Here is an 18,118-nt window from a genome sequence, read left to right on the forward strand (position 1 = left end):
TCTATATGATTTAAGATAAAATCCAAACCATAATTCAATTTGAAGACACGTGTTTCGAGGCGTTGCCTCTCCTCAGTGCAAAGCATAAATTCTGATTTGGCTAAATCAGAAGATTCTGACTATGTCCCTTTGCACTGGCATGTCACTCTCGACAAGGAGAAATGTTGCCCCTTAAACACCCGACAGAGACCTCTCAGACAGCAAAATAAGATCTCATGCTTTGTACTGAAAAGAGGCAACATCCCGAAACACGAGTCTGCAAATTGAGATTCTGGTTTGGCTTTTATTCTAAGTCATGTGGCATGGCTCGTGAAAGAGTCAATATTGACTTTTTAGAATTGATACTCCCAATAGTTAGCACTAGAGTTCAAGTCCTCTTCCTCTTTGAAGAGGCAAGTTGCATATTTAACCTCCCAGAGGAACATTACAAGGCCTATAAGTCTCTTTACATCGACATGTCAAGCATGTCACTTTCCATAAAGAGAAACATTACAACTTAGTGTGCTCATGCAAGTGGCCAATTTTCCATTCGAACATATGCTCTGCATGTAAAAAATGACAGTATGTAAAACTTTGGCTCATTTTATGGACCAGAATAATGCATGGCATCTAAAGGCAGCTTCAGGACTTGGTCACAATACTGACAAGCACATCCGCAATTTGTGCTCACGACTGGCCTGATTTTCAATTTGAGCAACTGGGACATTTATAGAATGGGCTCTACTAGAATATTGTCATTTGTTCACCTACGATGAGCATAGTCTACAAAATAATGAAAAGAAGGACTGTTATGTAACTGGGGCACATTGGGGTCTACCTATCTGTGGATATTAAGATGAATACAAAGCAACAACCCTTGTGACACGAAACTTTCTTCCCAGTTGTTTATCTTCGACAGTTATGAAACCATTAAAATAGAATATTGCCTGCAGGGTACATGGATATGTCAGGCGAATCTACCTCAGATAACCTGCCCAGCAGTGACAGGAGCGTAAATAGACTAACTGGTCACAAGTGGAGATGTCTCCACTGAGGATTTCCTTGTAGCATGAAAGAAAGTTGAAGAAAAGGAGAAACACAAAAGTAAAAAGTCCAACAAACGAATGGCATACAGGTCTGTTATTACTTTATAAAGAAGTACAATACAAAACTATGCTAAAATAATAAAATTGTAGAATTAAATTTATAAAAAATCCTTATCACCATGATGCAAGTTAGAAAAAGACCTTTCTAAACATAAGGTTATGACAGCCCAGTATTGGCACGTCTTTTGAAATAAGTTAGAAAAACTCTTCCTCCCTATGCAAATTGAGTCCCTAGCATCTTCTTCCCCCTTTCTTGGTGGATGGCATTGTCTGTAGTAGCGCATGTCATGTTATTATGGCTGTCTGGCACACACCATTGATGTCACATACATGGCCCTTGCAGGCTAGCTCAGGTGGTAATGTACCGCCTGAGTTTTTAGGTTGTCCGGCATCCTCGAGTGTACCGCTATGCATTATGTGTCACAAGACTAATCCAAATCTGTCCAATCACTGGGCTCAGCTACATATCCCCAAAGTGGGTCTCAAGATAATCCATACTTTACACTTGGATCTTCTCACTGCTATTCCAAACCGTTTGTCTGGAATCTCAGCTCTACTGTTCCAAGTGTTTATCTACATACTTGGTCCTGCTGTTCCAAGGTGCTGGCCTGTATATTCAACTCTGCTATTCCAAAGTACCTTTCCACACACATTGTTTCAATGGAGGTAGCTGCACTCTCATCTCAGCTATTTCATGGCATGTTGCCTTCCATCATATTCAGCTGTTCCACATGTTGTCCACCATGTTTAGCTCCAGTGCTCCATTGTTCCTCCAAGTATTAACCAGCATATCCATCTCTGCTGTTCTACATGCAGTATATCCAACAACACTGTACCTGACAGCACCAATGCCTCTGGTCCATGCTGCTCATCCAGTACAACAACTTACCAAATCCACGTCACCAGGTGAGCCATAACACCTGTGTTGTGCTTAAAGGAGTTGACCGGTCTAGAATGACAAATCTGCAATCAGTCTGAGTATGGCGGCTGACATGTAAATCCTCCCAGCGCATGCACTGTGTGCTGCTAGGATTCGCTGATGTCTGCGCCACGAATAGCGGTCAAGTATGAGCTATGCGGGTGTGTGCTGGGAGAATTCACAAGTCTACATTTACACATAGTGACTGCAGATTTGTCATTCTAGATTGGACAGCCCCTGTAAAGGAACCAGCACGTGTGTGTTATGTTTTCCCTTCCATGTGCATAGAATATATTACTGATCTGTGTATTGGTCTGTTTTCTCAAAATTTATCAGAGGTTAGAGTTGGATCAGCCAATGGGCAAAACAGAAATGTATTTTCTGCTCGAGCAAGAGAAAACACGCTATGCATGCACCATGTCTCTTTTACACTGAGCGACTGAAGACTTTGAAGCCAACTACGGGTGATGTAGAATGTGATATCCACGTGAGTTAACATCAACCAACTAGTGGGAGCTTAATGCATACCTTTGTTCTATTGAGTTCTGTTGGGGGTGATCTCTTAAGGTGAGATCTTAGTGATTGCCTGCCCCTGACCTAATAAATATAAGCGAAGTGCATGCATAGAAGAAAGACATTGGATGCAAGGTCAGATGTGTGCTCCTCTCTTGGCAAGAGCTGGCACAGAACTGAACTTTATTACGACAAACAAAAGATCATGCAACAGGCAGGAAGAGGGCGTTGCACAACTTCTCAGCAGCCATCATGTCAGTCTGTGATAGGTCCATGCTAGGCCTGTTCCATATATGATCTTCAGTGTATCCACCTCACATTCCAAGGATTCCAGGGCGTAGTTCCAGGATGTAGATGCCATCTTGACACACCACATTTGAACCAGCTTATGTAAGGCTAATAATTGATTTCATTCATTAGCCATTCATTCTCTCCTTCACAGTTCGATGTATAAGAAGTCAGCCATTGGCATCCTAAGCTTATACTGCATACATTAACCCTTTTTTAAATAACACCTAGCCTGATTTAAAACATAAATTAGAAGAGACCCTTATTTTACTGGTGGACTTTCACCTTAGGACTCTTGACGAATCATCCAGACATGCTAACACACGTGCTCTGTGATCCCTATGTGTAACAAGAACAACATGCTCGCAGCATTGTGTTACTGTGTTTTCTAATTTAAATATCTTAGGTTACAATCCCATTACAGTGAATTGGGAAAGTCTGGCTCAAAAATCAGTCGTAAAATACATTATGGATTATGATTTTGGCTTTAATCCTAAATCATGTGGCAAAGTTCGTTAGATGGTCGATATTGACTTTTAGGATTGTTACTTACAATAGGTGATACTAGAGTTCCAGTCCTCTTCCTCTTGGAAGAGAAAATTGTTATATTTCCAAGAATAGTTTTGCAAGGGTTAAAAGTCTCCTCACCTTGGCATGCCAAGATTGACATGTCACTCTTCACAAGGAGAAACATTACCCTTTGGATCACAGTCAGACATCTCTCACCCAGTCAAACCAGATCTCCCACTTTGCACTGATGAGGGGCAGTACCCTGAAACACAGTGTCTGTAAATTGAGATCATGGTTTTGGCTTTTATCCTAAAGGTACCTTCACACTGAACAACTTAACAACAATAAAGATAGCGATCCGTGATGTTGCAGCGTCCTGGATAGCGATATCGTTGTGTTTGACACACAGCAGCGATCTGGATCCCGCTGTGATATCGCTGGTCGGAGCTAGAAGGCCAGCACCTTATTTCGTCGCTGGATCACCCGCTGACATCGCTGAATCGGTGTGTGTGATGCGGATTCAGCGATGTCTTAACTGGTAACCAGGGTAAACATCGGGTTACTAAGCGCAGGGCTGCGCTTAGTAACCCGATGTTTACCCTGGTTACCATTGTAAATGTAAAAAAACCCAAACACTACATACTTACATTCCGGTGTCTGTTGCGTCCCCCGGCGTCCACTTCCCTGCACTGTGTCAGCGCCGGCCAGCCGTAAAGCAGAGCACAGCGGTGACGTCACCGCTCTGCTTTAGGGCCGGTGCTTACACAGTGCAGGGAAGCGGACCGCCGGGGGACGCGACAGACACCGGAATGTATGTAGTGTTTTTTTTTTTTTACATTTACACTGGTAACCAGGGTAAACATTGGGTTACTAAGCGCGGCCCTGCGCTTAGTAACCCGATGTTTACCCTGGTTACCCGGGGACTTCGGCATCGTTGGTCGCTGGAGAGCTGTCTGTGTGACAGCTCTCCAGCGACCACACAACGACGAAACAGCGACGCTGCAGCGATCGGCATCGTTGTCTATATCGCTGCAGCGTCGCTTAATGTGATGGTACCTTAAGTCATATAACAAGGCTCGTTAGAGGGTCGATATTGACTTTAGAATTGCTACTTCTGATAGGTGGCTCTAGAGTTCTAGTCCTCTTCCTCTCTAAAGAGTCAATTTCCATAAAATACAGAACATAAAGAACATCACTTGGACAAAGGCAAAGCCAAATTATATCCACCAGGACCTCACCTGTCTCACTGTACAGTTCTGCTTTGTATTTTTTGGTCCAATCATTGGTGTAGGCTTGACTTCCATTGTTGGCATCCTAAAATATGCGTTAGTAGGTTCTGTTGGGATTTTTTGGGATGTTCTGTAGAATCAGGGTTTTGGACTATGTACGGGTTTGGGTTGTGCATTTTGAGGGATTGGGAATTAGATAATTGGTGTCAGTTTCAAGAAATTAAAGACAGAAGACAACCAGCAGATATTGGTATATAGAACTTCTCAATGAAATAATGTACAGAAAGGAATATATTATCCCTTTGTTATTTCATTGTATTTTTTCACTTCTTATATACTACACTTTGCATGTTTTTTCTTTTCTCTCCCTTTCTTGTTCTTCTTTGGTCCATTTATGATCGTTCAGCTCATACAGAACAATTCTGAACTCGGGAATCTTGCATTGTTTATTAAGCCTTTGAGTGGCAGCCTAAATATTAAATCACTTTGGAAGACTGTGGAAAGCGCTAGGTTCAGACATTTAATACTTGCGTGAAATTTGACTGTCACTCAAAGAGCGGGTCCGGCCACATGATTTATATTATCATAATTCACTGATTTTCATGGTCAGAAGTATAAGAGACAAATTAAACCTTTTTTGCTGTAATGTGTTGGAATTTATGTAAGGTTAGCTTGTGTCTTAAATAATTATTATGTACTGTTTTATGAAATGAGCTTCTGTTTTTTCCAGCCATCTTTAGCCAAATGACTGTTAAGTGAAGGCAAAATTGGCAATTGCTTAAGGATCTCCAAAAAACTCTATGTCCCTTTCAAAGCAAATATTGGAGCCAGTTGGGCTAATGGTGGATTTTTTTAGGTTTAATTGGAGTTTCTGATTTGTTAAGCATACGGTTGTCTTAAGTTAGATACTTATCATGTGATATAGTTTCCAGTGAATAATACTATTTTTTTTGCCCATAAGCCTCCATCAGACTTGAGCTGGCACTAAAATATACTTATTATTTCAAGACATCTTAAAGTGTCATCATACCAGATGTGTTCTTCCTTAACCCCTTACTGACATCGGACGTATTAGTACGCTGATGTCAGTATCCCCCGCTTTGATGTGGGCTCCGGCGGTGAGCCCACATCTTTCCAGGGACATGTCAGCTGTTTTGAACAGCTGACATGTGCCCACAGTAGCCACGGGTAGAATTGCGATCCACCTGAAACTATTAACTAGTTAAAAGCCACTGTCAAACTCTGACAGCGGCATATAAATCCTGCTTCCGGCCATCAGGCCTAAAATACAAGCGGCGGTGACCCACGTCACATGATCGGGGGTCATCGGTGCATCAGCATGACAATCAGAGGTCTCTTGGAGACTGCTATGGTTGTCAGTGCCGGATTGCTATGAGGGCCACCCAGTGGTCAGCGCTCATAGCAACTCAGCAATTTAGCTACATAGAGGCGATCTGAACATCGACTCTATGTAGCTGAGCCGATCAAGTTGAGCCAGCTTCTAGTCTCCTATAAAAGTTTAAATCACCCCCTTTTTGCCCCATTCAAAATAAAACAATAAAAAAATCAAACTTACACTAATTGGTATTGCCACTTTAAGAATCATCCGATCTATCAATAAAAAAAAGGATTAACCTGATCGCTAAACGGTGTAGCGAGAAAAAAAGTCAAAACGCCAGAATTAGGTTTTTTTGGTCACCGCAACATTGCATTAATATGCAATAAGGGGTGATCAAAAGAACATATCTGCAACAAAATGGTATCATTAAAAACGTCAGCTCGGCACGCAAAAAATAAGCCCTCACCCAACCTGAGATCACGAAAAATAGAGACGCTACGGGTATTGGAATATTGCGCAATTTGGATTTTTTGTTCACCACTTAGATAAAACATAACCTAGACATGTTTGGAGTCTATGAACTCGTAATGACCTGGAGAATCATAATGGCAGGTCAGTTTTAGCATTTAGTGAACCTAGCAAAAAAGCCAAACAAAAAACAAGTGTGGGATTGCACTTTATTTGCAATTTCACCACACTTGGAATTATTTTCCTGTTTTCTAGTACACAACATGGTTAAACCAATGGTGTGGTTCAAAAGTACAACTCGTCTCACAAAAAATAAGCTCTCACATGGCCATATTGAGGCCGGCATCACACTGGCGAGTTTTACGGACGTAAGAGCGCAGAAACTACGTCCGTAAAACTCGCATAACATACGGCACAATTATTCTCAATGGGGCTGCTCCTATCAGCCGTATATTACGGATCCGTAATATACGGCTTTCTATGGCCGTACAAAATCGCAGCATGCTGCGTTTGTCAGCGTATTGCGCAAAAAAATCGCCAATGAAAGTCTATGGGGGCGAGAAAAATACGGATTCCACACGGACCAGCAGTGTGACTTGTGAGAAATACGCAGCGGTGTTAGTGAAAAGTCGGTAATTCAATTGCCGGCTTTTCATTTCTCCTGCACAAACCCGACAGGATATGAGACATGATTACGTACAGTAAACCATCTCATATCCCCATTTTTTTTGCATATTCCACACTACTAATGTTAGTAGTGTGTATGTGCAAAATTTCAGCGCTGTAGCTGCTAAAATAAAGGGTTAAATGGCGGAAAAAATTGGCGTGGGCTCCCGCGCAATTTTCTCCGCCAGAATGGTAAAGCCAGTGACTGAGGGCAGATATTAATAGCCTAGAGAGGGTCCATGGTTATTGGCCCCCCCCGGCTACAAACATCTGCCCCCAGCCACCCCAGAAAAGGCACATCTGGAAGATGCGCCTATTCTGGCACTTGGCCACTCTCTTCCCACTCCCTGTAGCGGTGGGATATGGGGTAATGAAGGGTTAATGCCACCTTGCTATTGTAAGGTGACATTAAGCCAGATTAATAATGGAGAGGCGTCAATTATGACACCTATCCATTATTAATCCAATTGTATGAAAGGGTTAAAAAACACACACACACATGATTTAAAAGTATTTTAATGCAATAAACACAGCGGTTGTTTTAATAATTTATTGCTCTCTCAATCCATCAGCAACACCCTCGCTTGGAAAAATAATAAACGCACAAGATACATACCTTCTGATGTCCTATCACATCCAACGAGGAAATCCATCTGAAGGGGTTAACTAATATTACAGGCACAAGCTGCGATAAACCACTCACTCGTGCCTGTAATCCCCGGGTGCTGAAAGGAAAGCTGGATCTGTACTTACATTGAGTCGCGGTGATGCGCCCCTGCTGGATGTTCTCATGAACTGCAGCCTGGGAACTTTTTCCCACGCTCCAGGTCATATGAGGACATCCACCAGGGGCCGCATCACCGCGACTGAAGGTAACTATAGGTCAATGACCTACATTTCATTCATTCGCCGGGGAATTACAAGCACGAGCACCGCTGCATTAGCAGGGCTCCTGCCTGTAAAATATTTTAACCCCTTCAGATGGATTACTTCGTGGGACGAGACGGTTCACCAGAAGGTATGTATCTTGTGCGTTTATTATTTTTCCAAGCGAGGGTGTTGCTGATGGATTGAGAGAGCAATACATTTTTAAAACAACCGCTGTGTTTATTGCATTAAAATACTTTTAAATCATGTGTGTGTGTGTTTTTTAACCCTTTCATACAATTGTATTAATAATGGATAGGTGTCATAATTGACGCCTCTCCATTATTAATCTGGCTTAATGTCACCTTACAATAGCAAGGTGGCATTAACCCTTCATTACCCCATATCCCACCGCTACAGGGAGTGGGAAGAGAGTGGCCAAGTGCCAGAATAGGCGCATCTTCCAGTTGTGCCTTTTCTGGGGTGGCTGGGGGCAGATGTTTTTAGCCACGGGGGGGCCAATAACCATGGACCCTCTCTAGGCTATTAATATCTGCCCTCAGTCACTGGCTTTACCACTCTGGTGGAGAAAATTGCGCAGGAGCCCACGCCAATTTTTTCCGCCATTTAACCCTTTATTTTAGCAGCTACAGCGCTGAAATTTTGCACATACACACTACTAACATTAGTAGTGTGGAATATGCAAAAAAAAATGGGGATATGAGATGGTTTACTGTATGTAATCATGTCTCATATCCTGTCGGGTTTGTGCAGGAGAAATGAAAAGCCGGCAATTGAATTACCGGCTGTTCACAGATATCGCGCTGAATGAAATCTAAATACAGAATATATATATATATATGTGTCTCAATGACATATATATATATATATATATATATATATATATATATATATATACTGTATATATGTTTTAATGAACATTTGAGCACATAAATCCATTAGATGTCAGTTTTGCAAGCCTGCGCGAAAATCTCGCAGTACGGATGCCATACGGATTACATACGGAGGATGCCATGCGCAAAATACGCTGACACACCCTGACTACGGATCACTATTTTGGGAACATTTCTCCATATTACGGCCGTAGTACGGACGTATAATACGTGGCGTATTGTCTTACGCCAAGTGTGACGCCGGCCTAACTGAAAAATAAAAAAAAATATGGCTCTGGGAAGGAGGGCAGCGAAAAACAAAAACGGAAAACCGAAAAAAGCTCTGGTCATTAAGGGGTTAACCTTATATCTTGTCTCATTATATCCTTAGATGGGTGGTACAAAGTGACCAGCAAAAAAATAATGGTTTCAAGGTGCACTGCTGGGAGATGTTTATACTATATGTCAGAGGTGTCAAACTGCATTCCTCGAGGGCCGTCAACAGGTCATGTTTTCCGGATTTCCTTGTATTGCACAGGTGATAATTTAATCACCTGCACAGAATGATTCCAGCACCTTGTGGAATGCTAAGGAAATCCTGAAAACATGACCTGTTGGCGGCCCTCGAGGAATGCAGTTTGACACCTCTGCTATATGTGTCCATTAGGTCATCCAGTGGTTGTGATGTGTATTGCATCCTGTCAATGGGTTTGCTAGAATGTCAGAATATTGCAATGCTTTTGTATTTTGAAAATTGGAGTCCTTAAAGAAGATTTCTAGAATAGTTTTTGGACTCCTAACTAAAGAAGTAAAATGCTTTGAAAAGTCACCAAATGGTTGCACAACGTGCTGTGACTTTTAGTCAGTTGAAAGCAGCTCCACCAAAATGGATGTTGTTGGGGACGGGGCTTGGTGCAGCTAGGAAAATGTAGCAAAAGTATTGGCATTTCTTATTCGAGAAATTATACTCCAACAATTGGTTGGTGGGGCGCACAGAGGCACGTGCCACTCAGACGATGCCCTAAATTCATTAGAAAGATGAGTGGATCATTTTAAGGGACTAGCGTCCAAGTCAGTAGTACCTGGTGTCTAGGCAGGAATCCCATTTATCTCTTACCTTACGGTGTCCATCGCGACATATTTGATTTTTCATGGTTGGCGCCATGTCATCTCTGCATCAAGACGCACATATTATATTGCATCAGCCATGGCTAATCAAAAGCCATCCTGGAGACGCAGGAAAATAAGAGATTTGTGGTCCTCTTGTTTAGCTGCCTGGTACTACTGACCTGGATGCCAAACTTGAGTACCACAAATGAATCCACTCATCTCTAGTGTGCACCCCATAATGAATTTAGTGCATTGTTCTCCCGTGAGCCCTGGTGTTCCTAATACCCGTCTTAATGAATCAACCCATAAATGGGAAAAAAGACCAAAATATTCTAGGTTGTCAAACGGTTGACATATATCTAGCCCTGCCTGAAAACAAGCTATAAAAATGTAGCTCTATGTGTCCAGCTTCGGTTTATTTCTAGAAAAAACAATGCTTAATCGGCTCTAATAAATGAAGAATCATTTTGTTACAGCAGTAAAATTTTACAATGCAACTTGGAGGCAAGACTCGTTACAAGCAAAAGGGGTTAATTAACTTCCATTACAAAATCGGAGGCGGAATGATATTTTATTTACTACTTTCTTCGAGAAAGACACAATGGAAGAGTTTGGTCAACATTTACAGAAGACATTTCCCACTTTTTATGTTTGAGTACGTCTGTGTTCCCTCTGTAAGGCCAAGATTTATGTGTATTGAGGGAAACCTATATTACCGGCATAGTAAAACAGTCAGTCAATATGTTGTAAAGTATACCAGTTAATGGCTGAAATATTAGTTAGAGGAAAAAGGCAGCCAAGCCGAGCATGATGGAAGCGTGATTATAAATCTTCGGTTAATACATTAACTGAGGGGAAGCAGACTGGCTTTGTATATTTACTCTTCATTGCCTACTGAAGCCGCGGTGACTGATGAGCAGACTAGAAGTTTCATAAGACTTCCCTTAATGAATAATTGCTCGGATTTTATTACTCAGGTGTAGGAATAGAAAATTCTTATCAGACCAAGCTGGGGAGAGCTAAAGGATTGTCGTAAAAGGAATGTGAAGCAAGTGTTAACAGAGACAAGAAACTCTGGAAATGAGAACAAGAAAATGATCATAGAATCATAGAATATTAGAGTTGGAAGGGACCTCCAGGGTCAACATGTCCAACCCCCTGCTCAATGCAGGATTCACTAAACCATCTCAGACAGATGTCTGTCCAGCCTCTGTTTGAAGACCTCAATTGAAGGAGAACTCACCTTGAATGATTGAAGACCAGATTAATATGCATGTCCAGATAATGAATGAAGCAGATCTTCCTTGACTGTTATACTCAAGAGAAAATATAGGGACCCTATTTATCTATCTGTCTGGTAGGGTCAAGGCACATTTGAGCATGAAACAAGCCAGAATCAATAGATTGAATTCTTCAGCATGATGTCTAGATTATTTGTATAAAAGATACATTTGTTAGGGAGTAATTTCAATCATTAACCCCTTAACGACCAGGGGTATTTCAGTGTTTGCGTTTTCATTTTTTGCTCCCCTTCTTCACAGAGCTATAACTTTTTTATTTTTCTTTCAATATGGCCATGTGAGGAATTTTGTTTGCAGGACGAGTTGTACTTTTGAACGACACCATTGATTTTAACACATCTTGTACTGGAAAATGGAAAAAAAAATCCAAGTGTGGTGAAATTGCAAAAATAGTGCAATTCCGCAGTTGTTTTTTGTTTGTTTTTACCATGTTCACTAAATGCTAAAACTAACCAGCCATTATGATTTTCCAGATTGATACAAGTTCACAGACACCCAACATGAATAGGTTCTTTTTTTATTTAAATGGTGACAAAAAATTCCAAAATTTGTTAAAAAAATAAATAAATTTCACCATTTTCCAATAACCGAAGTGTCTCCATTTTTCGTGACCTGCAGTTGGGTGCTTATTTTTTGCATTGCAAGCTGACGTTTTTAATTAAACCATTTTGGTGCAGATAAGATCTTTTGATTTCCCGTTATTGCATGGGCTCATAGCAAACTGTCAATGACAACCATAGAGGTCTGCTGGAGACCCCTGATTGTCATGCCGACTGATGGGCAGGATAAAGGACGCACTTCCGGTAAGCACGAGTTAAATGCCGCCGTCAGAGATTTACAGCGGCATTTAGCTAGTTAACAGCCCCTAGTGGATTGCGATTCTACACGCGGCTGTTGCAGGTACATCTCAGCTGGGGTTAAAGAGGTTAAAAGTTAGCACCATTTTAAAGGATAAGTGATAAAGTTGTTCATCGATGTACCACAGCTTTGTACTTTCTCTACAGGACTGTCGGAAAAAATCTTAGGAAGCCCCATCAATGGATGCAAAGGTGGTACGCATGGAAAGTCACAACACAATTCCCATGGGGCATTTTAGAGTCCCAATCTCAGAATCAGCAGTGGTGGGACCACTGTGCCTAAGCTTTGTTCATTCTTTATAAAATTGCCAGAAAAAGTCTAGCACTTTTTTTGTCTGTCTCCGGCAGTTCAATAGAAAGTAAGCGGAGAGGTGGTGCGCATGTGAGGCCAATGCTTCATCTCAACAAGACATTTTAGAACTGCTTTCTTCTGATTAGTGTTGGTCTGACCACTGTAGCTCAGCTCTATTCCATCTTTATAAAGTTGCTAGAAACAGTCTAGGACTTTACTCATCTATTTCTGACAGTTCCATAGCAAAATGAATGTTGAGGTGTTTCACATTCGAGGCTAATGCTTCAATACAATGAGGCATTTTAGAGCCCCGTTTATTGAACTCGTGCATCATCACCTACCTTTTAGGTGATAATTTTAAGGGTGGGATGAACATCTAAAGTAAGGTCACACGAGCGTATATTTTCTACTCTGAAAGAAACAGATTGATTATGATAATGACACTCTGATCAAATTCTAGGAGTGCCAACTTAGTGTGATCCGATTCTCTCAGAAGCAAGAATCATAGCACAGGTGAAGAGAGGGTGGAGGACATTGACTCCCGATCTGAGGTGGGTGGGTATCATTACCATGCTTTTCTCATCAACTCTAAGATAATTCCTTTTTTGATGTGGGACTATACATCAGTATGTTCTCCCCAAATGGAAGGGGTGCTTGGCTAATATCTTTTGGCTCAGCTACTTGGCCACTATTTACCCCCTTGAGGTGCATATGAATATGATATTGTTTAATGGGGATATATATAATGAAAGGTTGGAGTTTAAATGGTGAACTATCTCTTGATGTGTGAGAGCACCTCCGCTGTCATTTGAACTCTGTTAAGTATACTATTGAGGAGTTTGTCGTGAGATTTGGGGAGACTTTTATATGCTATTTTTATTAACCCCTGACTAATAGGCACAACCTCCACCTCTAAAATTATTTTCTCCCCTAGATACTTTGGGATATGTGCAACATCTGCATCTATAGTTTAGTCTCTGCTTAATCTGTGGTCTGTTTTTTTCCTTGGCTGAAACCCCTCTGATATATTTCACATAACATATGGTATATAAGAATTAGGGTACTATGTTGACCTGATTACACATGGTACCTTGCAGATAATTCTATGCACCCTGTGTATCTTATAGGGTTATTTAGGGGGGGGGGAGGGATAGCCACAATTACGCAGGACTGAGGGTGCCAACCTCCACTGATAGGAAGGGAGACAATAGTAACATAATAGGGATTGTTCTCTTCCTTTCCTTCACTCATAAATATGTAATACAGACTTTTTATTTTGGGGGTTATTATACATATTTTACTAATATATTAAAAGTTAAGTTTTATTAAGAGATATTTATAATTTGGTGCTATTTGGTGAATTTGTAAACACTCTGCTGACCAATCACAGACTGGCGGATGACGTTGGTATGCAAGTCACTGGCGGCACATGGCACTGATTTCTTGCACTGCCCGTCACTTCTGCAACGGCTACAGAAAAGGACACTACACGTTGTATGAGTGGAGTAGAATCATTGTTTTTTTTTACATTTGTTGGGGAAGAGCTGACGAACAGAGACATTATTACTGGAAGAAGCCCAGGATGAAGCACATTATACTAATATTGGGAGAATACATTACTGGAAGGGGAACAGGATGGGGGCATTATACCAGGATGGTTGACATATGTTACTGTAAAGTGCTCAGGATGAGGAACATAACACCAGGAAGGGGCCCAGGATTTAGGACATCATACCAGGAAGTGGCCCAGGATGGAGACTGTTATGAATTTACCTTTTTGGCTCCCTCTAGTGGTTACTAGTGATTTGACTCTGGGAATGTCTGCCATCCCTTGTATGCTCACCTGGGTCGTTAGGTCAGGGGTGTTGCTATATAAGCTCCCTGGACCTTCAGTTCAATGCCTGGCAACGTTGTAATCAGAGCTAATCTGTTGTGCTCTTGTCTACTGATCCTGGTTCCTGCTAGATTAAGCTAAGTCTGCTTTCTTGCTTTTTGCTATTTGTTTTTGTTTGCATTTTTGTCCAGCTTGTACATAATCTGTATCCTAACCTTGCTGGAAGCTCTAGGGTGGCTGGAGTTCTCCCCCCGGGCCGTTAGACGGTTCGGGGGTTCTTGAATTTCCAGTGTGGATTTTTGATAGGGTTTTTGTTGACCATATAAGTTATCTTACTACATTCTGCTATTAGTAAGTGGGCCTCTCTTTGCTAAACCTAGTTCATCTCTGTGTTTGTCATTTCCTCTTACCTCACCGTTATTATTTGTGGGGGGCTTGTATCCAATTTTTGGGGTCTATTCTCTGGAGGCAAGAGAGGTCTTTTGTTTTCCTCTTCTAGGGGTAGTTAGTCCTCCGGCTGGCGCGAGACATCTAGCGACCAACGTAGGCATGTTCCCCGGCTACTTCTAGTGTTGGCGTTAGGAGTAGATATATGGTCAACCCAGTTACCACTGCCCTATGAGCTGGATTTTTGTACTTCGCAGACTTACTTGTTCCTCTGAGACCCTCGCCATTGGGGTCATAACAGTTTGCCAGGCCAGTATTAAATGTTAAATGCATTGCAGAAGCGGGATTATAAGAAAGAAAATTCTGAGTTTTTTTTTTTCTCTTTCTCATTTTTTTTTTCTTTTCCCCTTTACCTCTGAGTGGCTTGTGTTTGCTGCAGACATGAATGTCCAGACCTTGATTACAGGTGTGGACCAGCTTACTGCTCGTGTGCAGGGCATACAAGATTATGTTATCAGAAATCCTATGTCAGAACCTAAGATACCGATTCCTGAACTGTTTTCCGGAGACCGATTTAAATTTAGAAATTTCAGGAATAATTGTAAATTGTTTTTGTCCCTGAGACCCTGTTCATCTGGAGACTCCGCTCAGCAAGTGAAAATTGTTATTTCTTTTTTACGGGGCGACCCTCAGGATTGGGCCTTCTCGCTGGCGCCAGGAGATCCGGCATTGGCTGATATTGATGCGTTTTTTCTGGCGCTCGGTTTGCTTTATGAGGAACCCAATCTTGAGATTCAGGCAGAAAAAGCCTTGCTGGCTATGTCTCAGGGCCAGGACGAGGCTGAAGTGTATTGCCAAAAATTTCGGAAATGGTCCGTGCTGACCCAGTGGAACGAGTGTGCATTGGCTGCAAATTTCAGAAATGGCCTTTCTGAAGCCATTAAGAATGTGATGGTGGGTTTTCCCATTCCCACAGGTCTGAATGATTCCATGGCCCTGGCAATTCAAATCGACCGGCGGTTGCGGGAGCGCAAAACCGCAAATTCCCTCATGGTGTTGTCTGAACAGGCACCTGATTTAATGCAATGTGATAGAATCCTGACTAGAAATGAGCGGAAAATTCATAGACGCCAGAATGGCTTGTGTTACTACTGTGGTGATTCTACACATGTTATCTCAGCATGCTCTAAACGTCTTTCTAGGGTTGTTAGTCCTGTTGCCATTGGTAATTTGCAACCTAAATTTATTCTATCTGTAACTTTGATTTGCTCACTGTCATCGTATCCTGTCATGGCGTTTGTAGACTCAGGTGCTGCCCTGAGTCTGATGGATCTGTCATTTGCCAAGCGCTGCGGTTTTGTTCTGGAGCCATTAGAAAATCCTATCCCTCTTAGGGGTATTGATGCTACGCCTTTGGCAAAAAATAAACCGCAGTTTTGGACACAGGTTACCATGTGCATGACTCCCGAACATCGGGAGGTGATACGTTTTCTTGTTCTGCATAAGATGCATGATTTGGTTGTTTTGGGTTTGCCATGGTTACAGACCCATAATCCAGTCTTGGACTGGAAGGCAATGTCGGTGTCAAGTTGGGGCTGCCATGGAATTCATGGAGATTCCCTGCCCTTGTCTATTGCTTCTTCTACGCCTTCGGAAGTTCCGGCGTATTTGTCTGATTATCAGGATGTCTTCAGCGAGTCTAAGTCCAGTGCACTGCCTCCTCATAGGGAATGTGACTGTGCAATAGATTTGATTCCTGGCAGTAAGTTTCCTAAGGGGAGACTGTTTAATTTGTCGGTACCTGAACATACCGCGATGCGTTCATATATCAAGGAGTCTCTTGAGAAGGGGCATATCCGTCCTTCTTCTTCCCCTCTTGGTGCGGGATTCTTTTTTGTGGCCAAAAAGGACGGATCTTTGAGGCCTTGTATTGACTATCGGCTTTTAAACAAGATCACTGTCAAATTTCAGTATCCTTTGCCGCTGTTGTCAGACTTGTTTGCCCGGATTAAAGGTGCCAAGTGGTTCACCAAGATAGACCTTTGTGGTGCGTACAACCTTGTGCGCATTAAGCAAGGTGATGAATGGAAAACCGCATTCAATACGCCCGAAGGTCATTTTGAGTACTTGGTGATGCCATTTGGGCTCTCTAATGCACCTTCAGTTTTTCAGTCCTTCATGCATGACATTTTCCGGAAGTATCTGGATAAATTTTTGATTGTTTATCTGGATGATATTCTGGTTTTTTCTGATGATTGGGACTCGCATGTGGAGCAGGTCAGGATGGTTTTTAAGATTTTGCGTGAAAATTCTTTGTTTGTTAAAGGCTCAAAGTGTCTCTTTGGTGTACAGAGGGTTCCCTTTTTGGGGTTCATTTTTTCCCCTTCTGCTGTGGAGATGGACCCAGTCAAGGTCCGAGCTATTCATGATTGGACTCAACCCTCGTCAGTTAAGAGTCTTCAGAAGTTCTTGGGTTTTGCTAACTTCTACCGTCGTTTTATCGCAAATTTTTCTAGCGCTGTTAAACCATTGACGGATATGACCAAGAAAGGCTCTGATGTAGCTAACTGGGCTCCTGCTGCCGTGGAGGCTTTCCAGGAGTTGAAACGCCGGTTTACTTCGGCGCCTGTTTTGTGCCAACCTGACACCTCACTTCCCTTTCAGGTGGAGGTGGATGCTTCGGAAATTGGGGCAGGGGCCGTTTTGTCGCAGAGAGGCCCTGGTTGCTCTACTATGAGACCTTGTGCCTTTTTCTCCAGGAAGTTTTCGCCGGCAGAGCGAAATTATGATGTGGGCAATCGGGAGTTGTTGGCCATGAAGTGGGCATTTGAGGAGTGGCGTCATTGGCTCGAGGGTGCTAAGCATCGTGTGGTGGTCTTGACTGATCACAAAAATCTGATGTATCTCGAGTCTGCTAAACGCCTGAATCCTAGACAGGCCCGCTGGTCATTGTTTTTCTCCCGTTTTGACTTTGTGGTCTCGTATTTACCAGGTTCTAAGAATGTGAAGGCCGATGCTCTGTCTAGGAGCTTTGTGCCTGATGCTCCTGGAGTCGCTGAACCTGTGGGTATTCTTAAGGAAGGAGTTATCTTGTCAGCTATTTCTCCTGATCTGCGGCGTGTGTTGCAGAGATTTCAGGCTGGTAGGCCTGACTCTTGTCCATCTGACAGATTGTTTGTGCCTGCTAAATGGACCAGCAGAGTCATTTCCGAGGTTCATTCCTCAGTGTTGGCAGGGCACCCGGGAATTTTTGGCACCAGAGATCTGGTGGCCAGGTCCTTTTGGTGGCCTTCCTTGTCAAGGGATGTGCGGTCATTTGTGCAGTCCTGTGGAACTTGTGCTCGAGCTAAGCCTTGCTGTTCTCGTGCCAGCGGGTTGCTCTTGCCCTTGCCTGTCCCGAAGAGACCTTGGACACACATCTCTATGGATTTCATTTCTGATCTTCCGGTGTCTCAGGGCATGTCTGTCATCTGGGTGATATGTGATCGTTTCTCCAAGATGGTCCATTTGGTTCCTTTGCCTAAGCTGCCCTCCTCTTCTGATCTGGTTCCTGTGTTCTT

This window comes from Ranitomeya variabilis, chromosome 2, assembly GCF_051348905.1.
Source record: "Ranitomeya variabilis isolate aRanVar5 chromosome 2, aRanVar5.hap1, whole genome shotgun sequence".
Lineage (NCBI taxonomy): Eukaryota > Metazoa > Chordata > Amphibia > Anura > Dendrobatidae > Ranitomeya > Ranitomeya variabilis.